Raw genomic sequence first — 17481 nt, forward strand, 5'->3', positions numbered from 1 at the left:
TTTTGCTTCCCTGGAGGCTGAGAGCCACTTTTTCTTTGCAAAGTGAGACGTAAAGTCTGGTGTGAGAGACAGTTGAGCTCCCAGTCTAACAGCGCAATCTCTCAGAAGCCCCAGACTTTGCCACTGTGACTGGGCAGCCCCTGGACTACAGTGCTGTTTGACAGCGCACACTGCAGGCTGATATTACGTACCTCTCAGAACCTTGGTTTCTTCATCTGTGAAAAGGACAGACACGACATCAAATCTTGTCTCACTCTAACATCCCATAGCCCAAGCTTCTCTGTGGTTCCAGAACAGCATGCCTCCTCTCAATACTCCCAGCCCCAGTATGGGTCAGGATTGACTCCTACCCAGGATTTCATGTAGGACCAGACAAGCCTACTAACAGAATGAATTGCCGTGTGCATGTGCGTGTACACGAGTGTGATGAGATGAGATTGGCTTGTAACAAAGGTTGAGGCTGGAGGATTGTCATAAGCTTGAGACCAGCTTAGGCTGCACAGTGAGATCCTCTCTCAAACAAACAAACAAACAAACAAACAAACAAACAAAAACGATTCCTCATAAAGGGCTGGGGTGATAGCTCAGTAGCCATGCCATAGCCTGACATTTCAAAGCGCCAGGGTTGACACAATCACTGAGAGAAACTAAAAGAAGAGTGGCTTTGGAGCCCCACGGCTGCCCTATGTACATGGGAGGTGAGCTCTTGCTCCTGCAGCGTGGCTGGTGACTGAACGACTTGCCTGTCCTTTCACCCGATGGTAAAGCTGACAGGGAATGTGTCTGTTCCAAATATGGCCCAGAAATTGAAGCCGACACACATCCTTCCCAGGGTTCATAGCATGCTATCCAGAAACCCCCACGTGGCTTTACCAAGAAGGCCCTATGCAAATGCTATGCAAATATGGCCCTAGAGCAGTGGTTCTCAGCTTCCTAATGCTGAGAGCCTAAAACATGGTTCCTTACGGCATGATGACCTCCCACACACACACAATAAAATTATTTTATCGTTACTTCATAACTGTAATTTTGCTACAGTTTTGAATTGTAGTGTAAATATCTGATGTGCAGGCTGTTTGATTTGTGACCCCCGTGGGGTTGAGAACTTCTGCTCTAGAGGTTTTGAACCAAGAGTTTGGAGGTTTTTTTTGCAAGGTGGCGTTACATTCCTCCCCACAAACACAGTCTGGGATGTGAGGAGAGGAACAGGGAGACTCCAGCCGGCTGGTTCTTCCTTCTGATAGTCTACCACACACTTCAGCCCAGCCCACTTCTGAGAGATTTTTGCAGTGAGAGTTGGCAGGGAGGCAGGCTTAGGATGCGGGTGCTCTGAAGACAAAGGTTCTCAGTTTCCTCCACAAAGCCCCAGACCCTAACAAGGGGACTAGGGGGATACAAATGTTTCACCTTGGGAGACAGCAGGAGTAGGCTGCAGGCCACAGCCACAGGTCACCCAGTCACACGGTCACATCCTGCTGCAGAGGCTCCTTGCTAGAGTAGGAGAGTGAGATTCTTCTGGAAATGGTGCCTGAGGTAGACTCTATCATCACTTGGAACTGAAGCAAGAACAACAAAGTCACACTTAGGTAAGTTAATCAAGACCTTTGTCCCACAGACTGCTTCTGCCTCAGAGGTCAGTCAGTGAGGTGAATTCTGCGACTTCACATACTGTCTCCAGGCCCTGCTGAGAGTGCAGCTGCTCTGAGGCTCTGCTGGAGGCACGAGAAGCATCCGAGGAAGGCTCTCTCCACCCTGGATCCACAGGGCGATGACAGGCCCAGGTTGACAGTTCTCACTTTGCCCACACTTACCAAGCCAGGCACTTAAACAAATCATCACATTCAATCTCCACATCTCCATGAGATAAAGAGCCATGCTGAACTCCGTTTCACAGGGCCTCAAGGTCAAGGTCACAGGCTGGTCCTAAGACTGGTCTAGTGGTCCCTTTTAGAGAGATGACCTCAAAGCCTGCACTCCTGGCAAGAGCCCAGCACACCCTCCACATGGGAGCTGGATATGGACCTGAACCAGAGTGACAGACCTTTGGGGCCACCAAGACCTTCAGAAACCAAGTGACTACAGATTGGCCTTGCAGAGGAAGTCTTTCTTGGGAAGCAGGGTCATGACCCCACTGCCCAGAGCTACTTGCCCAACCTCTCTGACTAAATGAGGAAGGCTAAGGTGAGGAAATCAGGACATCCTGAGGAAAGAACAGAGGGAACAGAAAGCCTTCTGAGGCAGAGCAGGAGCGGCACACAAGGATACCCAGTGAGCCCTATCGAGCTCTTGGCTGGGCGACCCTTCCATGCACAATCATCCATGAATGCCCAGCAAACCATGAAAAAAGAGCCGAGCCTGGTGGGTCTTTATCTCCAGGATCCCACGAGCTTCCTCCCTTCCCCTCAGTTACAAACCTAGGTAAGAAAAGAACACACTGTGCTCTGGCCAGGACATTTTGCTCGCTGGCTTCTGCAAAGAGAAATGTGCAAGCTCGAAGCAGCTTCAGGACGGTATAGACAAGGAAGCAGATAACAGAAGGAAGTTCTCTGCACCTCGATGCTTCAGCTACAAGGAAAGAGACCTAGCAAGTCTGTCAGGGACAACATGCTGGGACGGCTATGAAATTATGTTAGTCAGCTTTCTGTCATTGTGATAAAAGAGCTAAGTTAATCAGTTTATAAGAAAGAAAGGATTGGGACTAGAGAGATGGTTCAACCGTTAAGAGCACTTTCTGTTCTTACAGAGGACCCAGGTTCAGCTCCTAGCACCCTCATGGTGGCTCTTAATCATCTGTAACTCTAGATCCAGGGCTTCTAGCAACCTCTTCTAGCCTTTGCAGACACCAGACATGAACGCAGTGCACACAGATACGTGCAGACAAAGTACCCGTACTCATAAATAAAAGTAAATCCTTAGGAAAAAAGAAAGGGTTATTTTGGCTTGTTCCTCATGATTTATTTTATTTTAATTTTTAAATGATATGCATGTGTCTTCATGGGAGTGTGTATGTGCCTATGAAGGCAGGTGCTGGCAGAGGCAAGAAAAGAACATGAACTCGAGTCTCCTGCAAGAGCAGTCGGTGGTTCTAACGGCTGAGCCATCTCCTCAGTCTCTTGGACAAATGGTTTCCAAGACTGCTTGGCCTTGCTGCTTTGGGCTTGTGGCAACTCGGAGCGGTGTGGTAGGAGAATGTGGTAGAGAAGTTTCATGGTGGGCAGGAAGCAAAGATAGAAGGGGAAAGGGGCGGGGCCCTAACATCCTCTTCAAGAGTATGACCTAATGACCTAATATCCTCCTTAAAGCCACACCGCCTCCCAATAGTGCCTCGGACTAGCGACCAAATCTTTACTAGATGGGCCACTACAGGACATTTGAGATGCAAACTAAAGCAGCCATTTTTATTTTTTTTTACTAGTGTTTCCTTTTTGATATATCCTTAGTTCAAGCTAGGCATCACTACACCAACCTTGCTGGAGTCAGAGGACTTGGGACAAGAGCAGTTCTAATGAAATGGAGCAGTTTGGATTTTACAAGTGCCACAGTACCTAGGGACTTCTGACCCTTTACCTGCCTACGTAGGCATTCTGCACCACAATTGCTTCACTTCAAAGCCAGTGTGAAGGGTGTCCCATTGTGGTGAACTGTTAAAGGCACAAGAAAGGAGCATGGCAACTGACCCCTCCCCCTCCCCATTGTTTGGCGCCTAGTTTATGAGTTAGTAATTCCTCTGTACCATGTCCACCAAGTCCACAGTCTGGACCTCTTGGCCTCCCTCATATTTGGAGACACTGTAGGGGAGATTCCAGGTGATGGTGCATGATTTGTAATACTTTTTAAGTTTGTTGTCTATTTTTATTTTATGTGTATGGGTGTTTTGCCAACATGTGCATGCCTGGTACCCACAGAGGCCAGAAGGAGGCATTGGATCTCTGGGTTGTGAATTGCCATATGGGTGCTGGGAGCCAAACCTAGGACCTCTACCAGAGCACCAAGTGCTCTTAACTGCTGAGCCATCTCTCCAGTCCCTGAAATACTTTAGGGGGATGGGGAGAGGGTTTCTCTGTGTAGCCCTATCCTAGAACTCACACTGTAGATCAAGCTGGCCTCAAACTCAGAGATCTGCCTGCTTCTGCCTCCTGAGGTGGGCACCAACCCCACTCAGCTCTTGTAAGACTTCTCTAAAAAGACAAAACAAAACCAGGGCTGTAGCAACAGCTCAAGAATGCTTGTCAAGAATGCTTCCTGCTTGGGGTTGGGGATTTGGCTCAGTGGTAGAGCGCTTGCCTAGGAAGCGCAAGGCCCTGGGTTCGGTCCCCAGCTCCGGAAAAAAAAAAGAACCAAAAAGAATGCTTCCTGCTCTTCAGGGGACCTGAATTCTGTTCCTAGTACCCATGTCAGGGACTCAAAGCTGCCACTAACTCAAGACCCAGAGGATCTGCCCTCTCCTCTGGCTGAGGTGGACCTCTGCACACACTTAGGTGCATACGCGTGTCGGCAAGCACTCATACACACAACTAAAACTCAGAATAAATCTTAAAAACAAAACAGTAGGTCCAGTGGAATGACTCAGGGGGTAGAGGAGCTTGCCACCAAGTCTAACAACCTGAGTTCAGTTCCCAGGACCCACATGATGGAAGGAGAAAACCGACTCCCAAAAGTTGTCTTTTGCCCTTGACCTTTGCACTCATATCTACACCAAATAAATAAACCCTAAAAAGTAAAATTGAGCTTAAAACTATCGTATTACCATTACTGTGTTTATTGCACTTTTTTACATACTGTGGGAGGCGGGGTAATACATGCACCAAGCCTGACTGTTGAGGTCTGTTCTCTCCCAGCCTGAGCCTGAATTCAGGTGGTTAGAGCTTTACTCACTGGTCCATCTCAGGGTTCCGGTCCTGGTACCACTAGAGGATCCAGTCTTCTGTTCTCCCCAGGTCTTAAATATCCACATTTACTCATTGGCAGAGTCCACAATTCATCTACAGGACACAAGAAGCCAGGAGGAATAAGCCACAGGGATGTGTGAAGTAGAGGTTCATGGCCTGGCTATTTGTGCAGTTCCCCGGTTAACCCTGAAGGCCTGGTTGTTGTTGGAGCTTCTGCTCCGAGGTCTTCCACTGTTGCAGGAATGACAACGCAGTCCCGATTTTCCAGCCTTAAATGTTCTCCAAATAACCCTGAAGCTCCCAAAGAACCCCACCAAACTTCCTCCCTTTCTCTTTCTCTTTTTCAACAGGGTTCATATTAGCCTAGGCTGGCCTAGAATTCTCCACCTAGTGAATTAATCAAGAACCAAGAGAGTGAATTCAGCCTCTGGGGCCTGAGGAAGACTAGGCAGGTGAACTGGGCTTTGAAAGCTAAGCAGACTAAGGAGAGAAAATAATGAACATTCTTCCCAAGGCCTGAATACTTTTAAAAACTCCATCTCCTATTGGTGAGTGTCACATACTCTTGTTTATATCACCTGCCCCCACCTCGGTCGGATCCGGAGGCTGTGACTTCACTTCCTCAGTGAGGCCTGCACATCTCCATGGAGAGCCACTCATTTGGGAGGAGGAATAAGCACGCTTGGTTACTTGTAGGAATCACAATGAGGTCAGAAGTGGTCTTCCCCAGGCCCTGCCTTCATCCATTCCCTCCAACTGCTGGCCCCTGGTTCTTCAAAGAGCGCATCGTTGGGCCATCCCCACATGACCTCTGTAGGCAGTGTCTGCAGAGGTCAAGATCCTGAGCCAGCATTTTTCAGTCTCCTGGGAGCCTCCCTAAGCCTTGCAGCTTCCCTGTCTTGCATGACAGCTGTTTGTTTTTCGTGGAGAGCTGACAGTGCAAGCTACCTGCCACCCAGCGTGTGGAGACACAGTCCTGCCCTGGGGCCTCTGGGAACCTGAGCTAGACAGTCAGCTCCAGGTGCAAACACAGCTCAAAACCGGGCCAGCTGAGGCCTGAGCCCAGAGCCCTTTGTTTCATTCTCTGTCGTGGAAGAAACAAGCTAACCAGATGGCTTCTGTGGACAACGTGGCAGGTGGGGTGGGGTGAGGGTATGCAGGGGGAAACAATAGGACAGGCACATCTTTGTGGAGGATTAGAAGGATGTTTAGTATGGGCACCAAAAGGTTTCTGGGAATGGAAGATGGTGATGTGGCCATAGGCAAAGGGGAATTGGGAGCAGAGGACAGGCCTAACAGGAGTCAGTGGGAGGAAGGGGCCACCTGCTGGGCCACACACACACACACACACACACACACACACACACATACACACACACAGAGACATACACATACACACACACACATACACACACACACAGACACACACACATACACACACACAGAGACATACACATACACATAGACACACAGACACACACACAGACACACACACATACACACAGACACACACACAGACAGACACACACACATACAGACACAGACACACACACATATACAGACACAGACACACACACAGACACACACACATACACACACACAGACACACACACATACACACACACAGACACACACACACAGACACAGACACACACATACACAGATACACAGACACACACACACACACACCACCTCTCCCCCCACCATATCCCTTGGGTCTGAGCCCCAACACTGGCAGTTCAGATCAAGCTCTGCTGACCAGGTGCCCTCAGAGAGGGCAGTGGAGGGAAGCAGGAAGGATCAGGATAGATCCTTAGGAGACAAGATAGTGCTATGGAAGGGACACCTGCTCTCCAGCCAGGCCAGCCTGGGTTCCTCCCTAGTTCTGGTCTTCCCAGACTTTCTTACATTCCTTCCCTGGGAAAAAAAAAAAGACTGTGTGATTTAATAGCACCCAGAAGAATGCCACAACGATACTTGCCGTGTGATAGAAACATCACTCTTTGTGTAGAAAAAAAAAGGCCATTTATTTTTCTAAAGGTATAAATTAGGACTAGAGAGTAAATTCCAGAAACGAGGTAAGCTTGTGTTCTTCACAGGTGACACAAGAACGACAGGTTTGACATACATGTTACAAGGACCAGGGGGAAGACTCTTTGGTGTCTTGGATTATGGCTCCAAACAGACCAGCCAGGGACGGGGAGAGGAGAGAGCCTGGGGCTCCAGTCTAGGATCTGCCACTTGAACTGCATGCCTTTGGGTGAGTCACTAACCTTTCTGGGTAGGCTTTGCCTGGTGCTCTGGTTCCCTTTACCCCTAATTCTATGGTTCCACAGGCCTACTTAGCATCTCTTAGAAACAGAAGCTGGTTATTGTTGGCTAATTGGGGTACCGGAAGAATATGGACAGAGAAGTACTTCAGAAAGTGTGGTCGAAGTTATTTGGGCTAAATGGTTTTATCCTTTTGCACTTCGAAAGCATCTTAAGAAAAGCCTCTGATGTGGTGCTGTACACTTGTGATCCCAGCACTTGGGAGGCAGAAGCAGGTAGATCTCTGTGAGTTCAAGGCCAGCCTGATCTACAGAGTGAGTTCAAAACAAAGAAGGCACTGTCTCAAAAAGAGGTGGGGGAAGCAGGGGATAGGCGCCTCTTCCCCTATCTAACTTAGAGTTAAAAAAGGAAGTCCTTGGCAGACTGCAGAAGTGAATTTGATAGCACAGAGTTCTTTAAAGAACAGATTGTCTGTGCTGTGGCTCTTCTAGTCAGAGCCCAGTTCTGCTCAACGGAACTTGTGTCATTTCCCCCACGGTCCACACTCACATGTGTAGCCTTGCCTAGCAACCCAGCCTGCAGCGGTGCTGAGCACAGATGTTCAGGCAGCTGATCCACAGCAAAGCTGGGTTGAGTGCCTGCTGGGCAAGTGCTCTCCCACCGAGCTGTGCTCCCAGCACTGTGCCTGCTGTACGCAGCGTCGGACCCCACAGAGGTCAAAGGAGCACCCAACAGAAGGCTATGCTGCAAAAACATGGTAGTTTGGGTCTGTAATCACAGCATTCAGGAGGTTGGGGCAGACAGACAGACGGACGGATAGACGGATAGATCAATCACAACCAGAAAACAGGATGTTGTGTGCTCTGACCCCTTCCCTGTAAGACCCTGGAATGAATGAATGAATGAATGAATGAATGAATGAATGAATGAATGAAGAATGACCAGCAACCAGAAAACTAGCACATTGTGTGCTCGGACCCCTTCCTATGAGCAAGAAGCGTCCCTTTATCTTCAGTCAAGGACTTCCTCTTCTCCGGTAATTACATGGTGGGGCAAAAGCTTGAGTTCCGAGTCAGCAGACGGGGATGAGTCATGAAGCCTATAGTAGCTGGCTTGGCTTATGTGCCAGGTGGGGCTTTAGGCAAGAGAGCTTCCAACAGGCCCCGCTGCACTCACCTGACGGTGTTGATCCTGCGTTTTGGGGCGTTCAGCTCTGAATGCACGTCCACACTTGTCAGGCAGGGAAAATGGACACACAGGATGAAGGGGTACCAGCGGCCACAGGAGTAAAGAAGTCAAAGGGGACGGCAGCCGATAGTTACAGTGATGTCAGGATGATGGGAGAAAGATGGGGATGGACAGAGAAAGTCCTGCCCTAGGAGTCAACCTGGGGTCACACGATGACTAACACTTATGGTACAACCTCCTCCACATTTACCCATCATTTTCTTCATTAAAAAAGGGAAGTTTAGGGGAATCAGAATATGATGGCACATGCTTGAAAATCCCAGTACTCGGGAGGCTGAGGCAGGAGGATTGTTGTTAGTTTCAGGCCAGCCTGGGCTCAACTTATAAAGAAAAAAAGAGAAGGCAAGGCAAGGGGGTGGTGGAGGAAGGGGGAAAGAAAGGGAAGGGAGGGGGAAGGGAACAGAAGGAGGAGAAGGGAAGGGAGGGTGGATGCCTTACTCAATGAAAGAGGACTTAAAAAAGCAGAGGCAGCTTGTGTGCATCTCTGTGGCCTCAGGTCTGTGCATGGTGTAGGGCTCTGGTACGTGGTGTAGGGCTTTCTTTTCACAAATGGTACCTCTTTGGTAAGAGTTGTTCAGATCAATTATTTAAAACAAAATAAGAGGCTGGGGTGTAGCTCACTGGTAGGGAGCCTTCTTAGCAAGACACTGGATCTAATCCCCATTACTGCAGGGAGAAGAAAAAGCAAAAGCTGAAAGGAAGGATTGGGGGGTGGGGAGCGTTGGGCCGAGCACCTGCTGAGCCTGTGCAAGGCTCTGGGTTCCATCCTCAGCTGCAAGACATCAGGGCACAGAGACCCAGCAAGGAAAAGGACTTTGCCTAAGGTTGCACAGGACAGCCAGAAGATGGAACCTAGAAAGCCCACGATGTGACAGGTGCTCCTCAGTCACTCTGGTGCCCTTCCTTTCTAAGTGACAACACTGTGGGTGGGTCCCCAGCTTTGCCCCACCACTTCTGGTTTTTTGTTTTTTCTTTTCAAGGTACTGGGATCAAACCCAGGACCCCGGCTATGCTAGGCAGCGCTCCCCCACTGCAGTATATACCTAGGACCTTTTTTCACTTTTATTTTGAACTGCTGTCTCACTAAACTGCCCAGGCAGGCCTTGGAAGTGTGACTCTCAATGTCCCAAGTAGCTGGTATTACAGGCCTTGCCACCCGGTCTGGATGACGCCTCTGCTCTTGCCCCCGTTCCATATGCCTCTGAGTTACTTAGCTGAAGCCAAGCTGATAATTAAGGCAGAGTGGGATTCACCAGTAGGAGCTGCTGTTGGCATCTTGCCCAACACACTGCCCCTGTGTCATGGATTGAGCACTCTGCGGCCAGACTATCTGGATTTGAATTTCAGTTCTACTGGGGTTCTGCTTTGGGTCCTAACAGTCCCCCAAAGGACATGTGTCAAAGGCTTAGCCCTCAGTCCATCATAGCCAAACATTTAGAAGGAATCTGTGACGAGAGGTTTGGTCATTGAAAAAGGATGGAGGGGGGTTGGGGGTTTAGCTCAGTGGTAGAGCGCTTGCCTGGCAAACGCAAGGCCCTGGGTTCGGTCCCCAGCTCCGAAAAAAAGAAAAAGAAAAAAAAAAAGGAGGGAGGGGGGTTAGGGATTTAGCTCAGTGGTACAGGGCTTGCCTAGCAAGCACAAGGCCCTGAGTTTGGTCCTCAGCTCCGAAAAAAAGAAAAGAACAAGAAAAAGGATGGAGGGACCTTGACCCCTTGCTCTCATTTTGCTCCCAGGCCTCCATAAAGTGAGTAACCTTGCAACCCCTGCACCTCACAGTGAAGTGTCCAATGTGACAAGACCAAGCCATGGTGGGCTGAAGCCTCAGAAACCATGAGCCCAAAGTCGTCTTTCTTCCTCTCGAGTCATCTTGAGTATTTGTCATGGTGATGAAAGCGGACAGACATTAGAACATGACCATCTCTCCTCTCGGACACTTCAGTTTTCCCTGTGAAATGGGGACTAATTGCATTTACCTCCAAGAAGTTGTTCTGAAATGTAAATGAGTTAGAATATATACTTTAGGGGCTAGGGAGATGGCTCAGCGGTTAAGAGCACTGACTGCTCTTCCAGAGGTCCTGAGTTCAAATCCCAGCACCCACATAGCAACTCATAACTGCCTGTAACTCGTACAGGTATACGTGCAGGCAAAACAGCAATGCACAGAAAATAAAAATAAAATTAAAAACACAATTGCTCTCTCTGTCTCTGTCTGTCTGTCTGTCTCTCTCTCTGTCTCTCTCTCTCTGCATATGCGTGCATGCACGAGTGTGCGTGCGTGTGTGTGTGTGTGTGTGTGTGTGTGTGTGTGTGTGTGTGTGTCCTTCTCCTTCTCCTCCCCCTCTTCTTCGTCTTCTTAGTCACGGAACAGGGAGGCTGAGCTGGGACATCAGCTGTCCACAAGTTCATTTCCTCCCGCCTGTCTTTGCAGCCCTGCCTTTCATTCTAAACGGGGGTGGCACCCACAGCACAAAGACTGTGGCTCACTGCCAGAGGACCTCAACCAGGAAAAGTGGTGGGAGGCAACCAGCTGCGGCCGAGAATGGGAATGTTATTTCCTACTCCACCCCCACAGCGGCCCCCAGCCTCCTTTCTGTCCCCTTTTCCTTTCCCCTAGTCCTGTAGGCCACAGGTTTCTGTCTGAAAAAGCGATTAGCAGCGGCTAACTCAGTCTGCCCACTTCCTGAGCACAGGGGCAGAAGGCTCTCTCTGCCAAGAAGGCAGCCTTAGCCCAGCACCCAGCCCGGGTCAGCAGGATGTTGACAGTCACTGGTCATTCATTCACAGCCACACTTGAGAGGTGATTTTTACTTAATGGTTCCCACTGACACTTGACCTGACTAACCTATGGCTTCCTGCATAGAGCTGAAGCCCTGCTGATCCAATGTGCTTTCTGCCCTTTTAGTCCTGTGCATGCTTTAGTAATGTGGTCTAGGGCTGCCATTTGACTCCTGTAGTTCAGGGTCTCCTGTAACCCCAGGATGGGGTAAGTGGGGGTTCTGGTAGGGGTTAGGTGAGATAACTGTGAACTTTAGGTTCCCTTAGCTTTACCTCCTAAAAGCTGGGATTACGGGCATGCACCACCATGCCTGGCAGGTCAGGTATTTAGGGTCAGCTATCTCTGGTATGCCCAGCATGCTACCTTGAACAGCAGGTGAAGCACACCTCAGACTTTAATAGATATACATATGGCCTGGGACCCAAGTTCCTCTATAATGCAGGCACTAGGGGTTGGAGAGTTGGCTCTGTGGTTAAGAGAACTTAACACTCTTTCAGAGGACCCAGGTTTGGTTCTCAGCACCCACATAAGTGACTCACAACCATCGATACTCCAGTTCCTAGGGATCTGATGCCCTCTTCTGAACATCAGGCACGCATATGGTGCACAGATGCAGGCAAAATACCCATAAAATAGAATAAATAAATCTAAAAACAAAGTCAGGTTCTTCAGCTCTAGGATGTGGCTCAGTGGCTCATCCAGTCTGTGCAAGGCTCAGTTCCATCCCAAGCACCGAAACAAAACGGGAAAAATATTCTGATTGGATGGGTCTAGGCGGAGGCCAAAGGCAGGGTTTGTGATAAACGCTCAGGTAATGCTGAGCTTGCTGGTTTGAGTTGCTTGAATCAAAAAGGTTTCTGGAGAAATCTTGGTTGTCGATGGCTCAAATCCACTGGGGAACTGTGAAGCCAGAAGAATTTATTGCAGGGAGATGGGGTGTCACAATGCCAAAGGGGCAAGAGTGTAACTGGGCTTCATAATGAATTGAAACGCGGGGTTCTGATGGCCACAGACCTTTCTTAAAATAAACAAAACAAAAAAAGTTAGTGTGCGTGTGTGTGCGCGTGCGTGTGGGACAGCAAGCACAGGCAGTGCACAATGCAGTGTCTACGTGCTGAGGTAAATAAAATCACCCTTACACTCAGCTTCTAGTGCAGCCACGGTTACACCCACGCCAGTCTTCTGTCTTTTGCACTTTTTCTCAACCTGTGGAATGCAAGGTCATATATCAGATATCCTGCATATGCGCTATTTACATTACAATTCCCAACAGTAGCAAAAAGACAGTTATGAAGTAGTAACGAAATAATTTTATGCTTGGGGGGTCACCACAACATGAGGAACTGTATTAAAGGGCTGCAGCATTAGGAAGGCGAGACCCACTAGTCTGAAAGCTTTAGATTGTTACCTCCAGTTCTAAAGGTCATCGTAATGCCCCTTGCGGTGGGCACATCTTTCTCACTCACTGAAATGGACAGTGGGCCAGGACTTTGTACCTGAAAATTTATGTCCTCTGCTCTAGGGCAAAAAAATCGGAATCATTTCTAAAGGTGTGGATCGTCAATCATTTCTAAAGGTGTGGATCGTCAATCATTTCTAAAGGTCTGGATCGTCTTGCCTTTTCTTTCTCATCTGGAATTCTGTTCCTGGGCTCTTTAGCCTTGTGACTGGATTCTTTCATTTTCTTAAACTTTGCATCTAACTCCCCCTTGTCTTTATCTCTGTTTTCCTTTCTGTGAACATTTGGTTTTCCTTTAAGACAGGGTTCACTGTGCAGCTCAGGCTGGCCTTGAACTTGGGGTCTTCCTGCCACGGCCCCACCCCATCCGTGAAAACTGGAATTACGGCCCTGTTCTACCAGGCCCAGTTCTAGCTAATCCTTCTGACCAGACACCCGTCTGGATCCATACCCCAGTAGGGAAGAAACCCCAAACCCATTTTCTAGAGGATAGCAGAGGAGAGGGAGCACTGCTCAGAATGGAGACTTTGGGCCAGATGTCTCCAATTCTGTCTCAACCACCACACATCTGCTCCTGTCTCATAGCTCATGTCCCCTCTCAAACTGCCAGGAAAAAAAAAAAAAAAAGACCAGCATTCGTCCTCTTTAGTTGCTTAAGACAAGGTTTCGTGTAGCCCAAGTGAGTTTGAACGTGTTCTGTAGCTGAGGATGATCGTGAATTCCTAACCCTCTTGCTTCCACTTCCTCAGTTTTGAGATTCCAGATGTACATCACCAAACCTGACTAGGGCCAATCTGACAAGAACTTGCACACATTGTGGCTCAGGAATGCTGGACTCTAACTAACCTGGATTCTACTGGGTCTTAGCTGAGCATGCTGGCACATGTCAGCTGGCACATGGTAGAGGCAAGAGGATTGATTGCCTTGGGTTTGGAGCTAGCCTGGGACTACACAGTGAGTTTAAGGCTAGCCTACTGTACATATTGAAATCCTGTCTCAAAAAAGCTGGATGTAGCTAGGTGTGTGGTAGGGCATGCCTTTGATCCCAGCATTTGGGAGGCAAGTAGATCTCTGCGAGTTCAAAGCTAGCCTGGTCTACAATGTGAGTTCCAAGACAGCCAGGGCTATTGACAGAGAAACTTTGTCTCAAAAGACCAAAAACCGAAAGAAGGAGAGGCAGAAGAGGAGGAAGAGGAAGAAGAGGAGGAAGAGGAGGGAGAGGAAGAGGAGGAGAAGGAGGAGGAAGAAGAGGAAGAGGAGGAGAAGGAGGAGGAAGAAGAGGAAGAGGAGGAGAAGGAGGAGGAAGAAGAGGAAGAGGAGGAGAAGGAGGAAGAGGAAGAGGAGGAGGAAGATCAAAGTGTGAGTGAGAGATACAGAGACAGAAACAGAGAGACAGAAAGAGAGAATATGAATGAATGAATGAATAAGTGGTATGCCATGGGTAGGAGATATTCAGATGGTTGATTGTGGCAGTGTTGTAGAACTCTGTGACATATGAAAAATCGTCAAATTATTTGCTTTAATGCATGAATCATGGTTTGTGAGTTGTATCTCAACAGAGCCATAACAATGGAGTCTCTGGAGCTGGTACACTGTGCCAAGATTCAGGTCCTCAGTGTCACTGTCCTTGGAAGCCTTCGATATGTGTATGACACTTCTCAGTCACCACATTATCGGGATGTGTCTGAGTGACATGTGGATTCTTATCTGAAGGTCATTCACTTGAAGAACTGTCACTGGCTTCATTAGGGAATGTCAATATCATCACTGATTGTTATCACTTCAGAAAGATGAGGGAACTGGCTTTGATTCTGCACTCTTCTTCCCATGGTGGCGATTTCTTTTCCATGGGGCTACAGGGAGGGTGCAGGGGTCATGGGCTTCTCTTGCAGACAGCTGGAGACTTGTTTCCAGCTCCGGTCACACTGCTCACAACCATACTCACAACCAGCTAGTGTACTCCATCCCTGGGTATTCTAACACTCTCACTAGCCCCTAAAGCCCTCATGCATTTGGGTGTGCGTGAATGTATAAACAGACACACAAATTTAAAGAATAAATTAAACAAAACATTAAGAAATAAATTATTTCTGAGGTTGGAAAGGTGGGTTAGTAGTTAAGAGCACTGGCTGCTCTTCCAGAGGACCCAGGTTTGATTGCCAGCACCCACATGGTGGCTCACAACCACCTGTAACTCCAGAGGATCCTGTACCCTCTTCTGGCATTCATAGTCTCCAGGCACAGACATGATACATGTGCAGGTAAAATATCCATATATATAAAAGACAACAATAAAATAATAACTTTTACAAGGAAATAATTTCTTTTCTTCCTAATAGTTACTTTTAAAAAAAAGAACAACTGGGGTTGGGGATTTAGCTCAGTGGTAGAGCGCTTGCCTAGCAAGCACAAGGCCCTGGGTTCGGTCCCCAGCTCCGAAAAAAAAAAAAAAAAAAAAAAAAAGAACAACTTCTACTGCTAGCAAATAATACAGACAGCACCCACCTATTGGCAAGTAAAGTGAGGGTGCAAAGCTAGTTCATTCAGCAATATTGTGTTCAATACGGTGGCCACGACCAGCCACAGCAATGCGGTGGGAAGCCAGTTGCAATGCTGGAAGCTAGGAGCAAGCACTTGGCTTTCTATGTCTCCCAAAAGACAGAGACCTCCCAGCTAGGAGAGGGCTGCTTTAACTACCAGAGGATTCCGAGGTGTTTTATTCCTCTTGAGAACTCAAGCTTATTTTTTTACGGCTTAAATGGTAGGGCAGGCTTTTCCTATCATCCCACTACTGGGGAGATGGATGGAGGATAATGGACCACTTAAGGCCAACCTAAACTACATAGCAAATTCAAGGTCAGCCTGGACTACGAGAACCCGTCTCAAAACTACATAAATTAGAACATCCTTAATGAGTAGAGAAAAAGGTAGGAAGCCTAATGGTTCCACTCTTTGGCCATTAATCTAATTTCAAATCCTGTCTCCCCACCCCATCTCTCTTACAACCCTGATCACCTTCTCTTGCATGCAGCCTTGAGCACTTCACTGCAAGTCTCCCCGAAGGACCCATCTCTTAAGACCTCCCACACTTTGATTTCAGGAATTCAGACCTGAGTGACAGCAGCCAAGGGGCCCCAGCTGCTCAGGAGGCTGGAGGAGACACTAATGTGAATCTGGATGCCAACTTGCTTCTGGCACATTCCCCAAGACTCAGACACTAACCAGCGTAGGCAGAAGGCTAGCGCCCTGCCAGGTGGGTAAGGAGGTGGGGATGATGCCTGAGGTACGCAAGCGTCAGTCACGGTAATGCACACCCTGATGCTAGTAAGACCAGGAAAATGAGACCCCCTCCAGCATGCTAGACGCAGGGCCCTCACTCTTCATATCTTAGTGGATTTCACAGGGCTTACTTCCTCTAACTCTGCTGAGGTCAGGGCTCAGACCTCATGAAGCCATGCATAGTCATGCTGTGAGCTCCTCTCTGAACCATAGATTTATGTCTGAGTGGAGCTGCCAGGCTCAGAGGTCATACAAAGTCTAGCAGAGCTGGATGCAGGGCCAACAACTGGTGGCTAGGAGACCATTTCTAGGACTGGGATAACCCGCCAATATCTACTTAGTGTATTATTATTATTATTATTCCCTCTCTCTCTCTCTCTCTCAAAAAAGATTTATTTATTTAATGTATGTAAGTACACTGTCGCTGTCTTCAGGCACACCAGAAGAGGGCATCAGACCTCAATACAGATGGTTGTGAGCCACCATGTAGTTGCTAGGAGTTGAACTCAGGACCTCTGGAAGAGCATCCAGTGCTCTTAACCACTGAGTCATCTCTCCAGCCCAATTATCATCTCTTGTTAAGTGACTTTTTTAAAAAGCCTTAATATATTTATTTTAAAACATGACTACAAACTAATATATGTTTATTATAGGATCATTGAAAGTTTTAGAAATAATACCCACAAAATCAAAATAACCTATAATCTGACTCCTCAGAAACAACAATAGCTAACATTTTCATATTTAACCTTTTCTCCACATATACTGCATTGGAGTCCCCCATTTGGGACAATTTTAAATTATTTGGATGATATTTGGAGTTTAATGAAATTATTTAGATAATACACATGTCACCATAAATATTTTTTTATAACCAATCATAATAGCTAAGCAAGCTGACAGTGTCGTTCTGAAGTAAAATGTGTGCTCGTTATGTAAAGGTCTGAGTACTATATTATCTATATCATTTCTCTATCTAATCTATATCTATATGACAGAAATAACCAATAACAATAGCCCAATAACTGTAATCTAATTCATTTAGTCAATCCCTATACTGGATGTACCCAGTTTTCACTATTGTAAAACGCCGTATGCGCTGGGTATGGTGGTACATCCAGCCCTTGGGAGATGGAGGCTGGAAGATAAGTAGCTCAGGGGTAGCCTTAGACACAAAGCCAGCTTGAGCTAGCTTGAGTTATGGGAGAGTTCTCAAAACAAAAGACACTAGTAAACTTGTCATAATGGACACTTCTAAAGGTGCCCCTTTGCACCCAGCCCTGGTTCTTTCCTAGAATCAATTTCTACAATGAAGCTACTGCTTAAAGCAGAAAGAGCAATCTAGCCTGGAACTTGCATAGACCAGGCTGGCCTCAAACTCAAAGTCTTCCTGCCTTCGCTTCCTGGGTGCTGGGTACCAGCTTTGTACCTTCACTTCTGGCTTGGAAAGCTTGGCATTTTTAAAGCATTTCAAAACAATTGACTGAAGAGGAGACACTTTTGAAATTTATATTTTGTCCATTTTAACATTTTTCTACTTATTAAAAAAAAAAAAAAGA

General features: G+C 47.6%; 1 protein-coding gene across 3 annotated transcripts in view; it reads left to right on the plus strand.

Moving 5' to 3' along the window:
* The window catches only part of Ninj2 (ninjurin 2), a 102201-nt gene that overhangs the window by 49753 nt on the left and 34967 nt on the right, over window positions 1-17481 (plus strand). The window contains exons 2-3 of one of the 3 annotated variants that reach the window (XM_063286653.1): window positions 5240-5437; window positions 6989-7149. The exons of the other annotated variants lie outside the window; for them this stretch is intronic. The gene's annotated coding sequence lies outside the window, so the exon portion shown is untranslated. The remainder of the gene's footprint in view (window positions 1-5239; window positions 5438-6988; window positions 7150-17481) is intronic. 3 annotated transcript variants of the gene reach the window in all.

Source organism: Rattus norvegicus, chromosome 4 (genome assembly GCF_036323735.1).
Source record: "Rattus norvegicus strain BN/NHsdMcwi chromosome 4, GRCr8, whole genome shotgun sequence".
In the NCBI taxonomy this organism is placed as follows: Eukaryota; Metazoa; Chordata; class Mammalia; order Rodentia; family Muridae; genus Rattus; species Rattus norvegicus.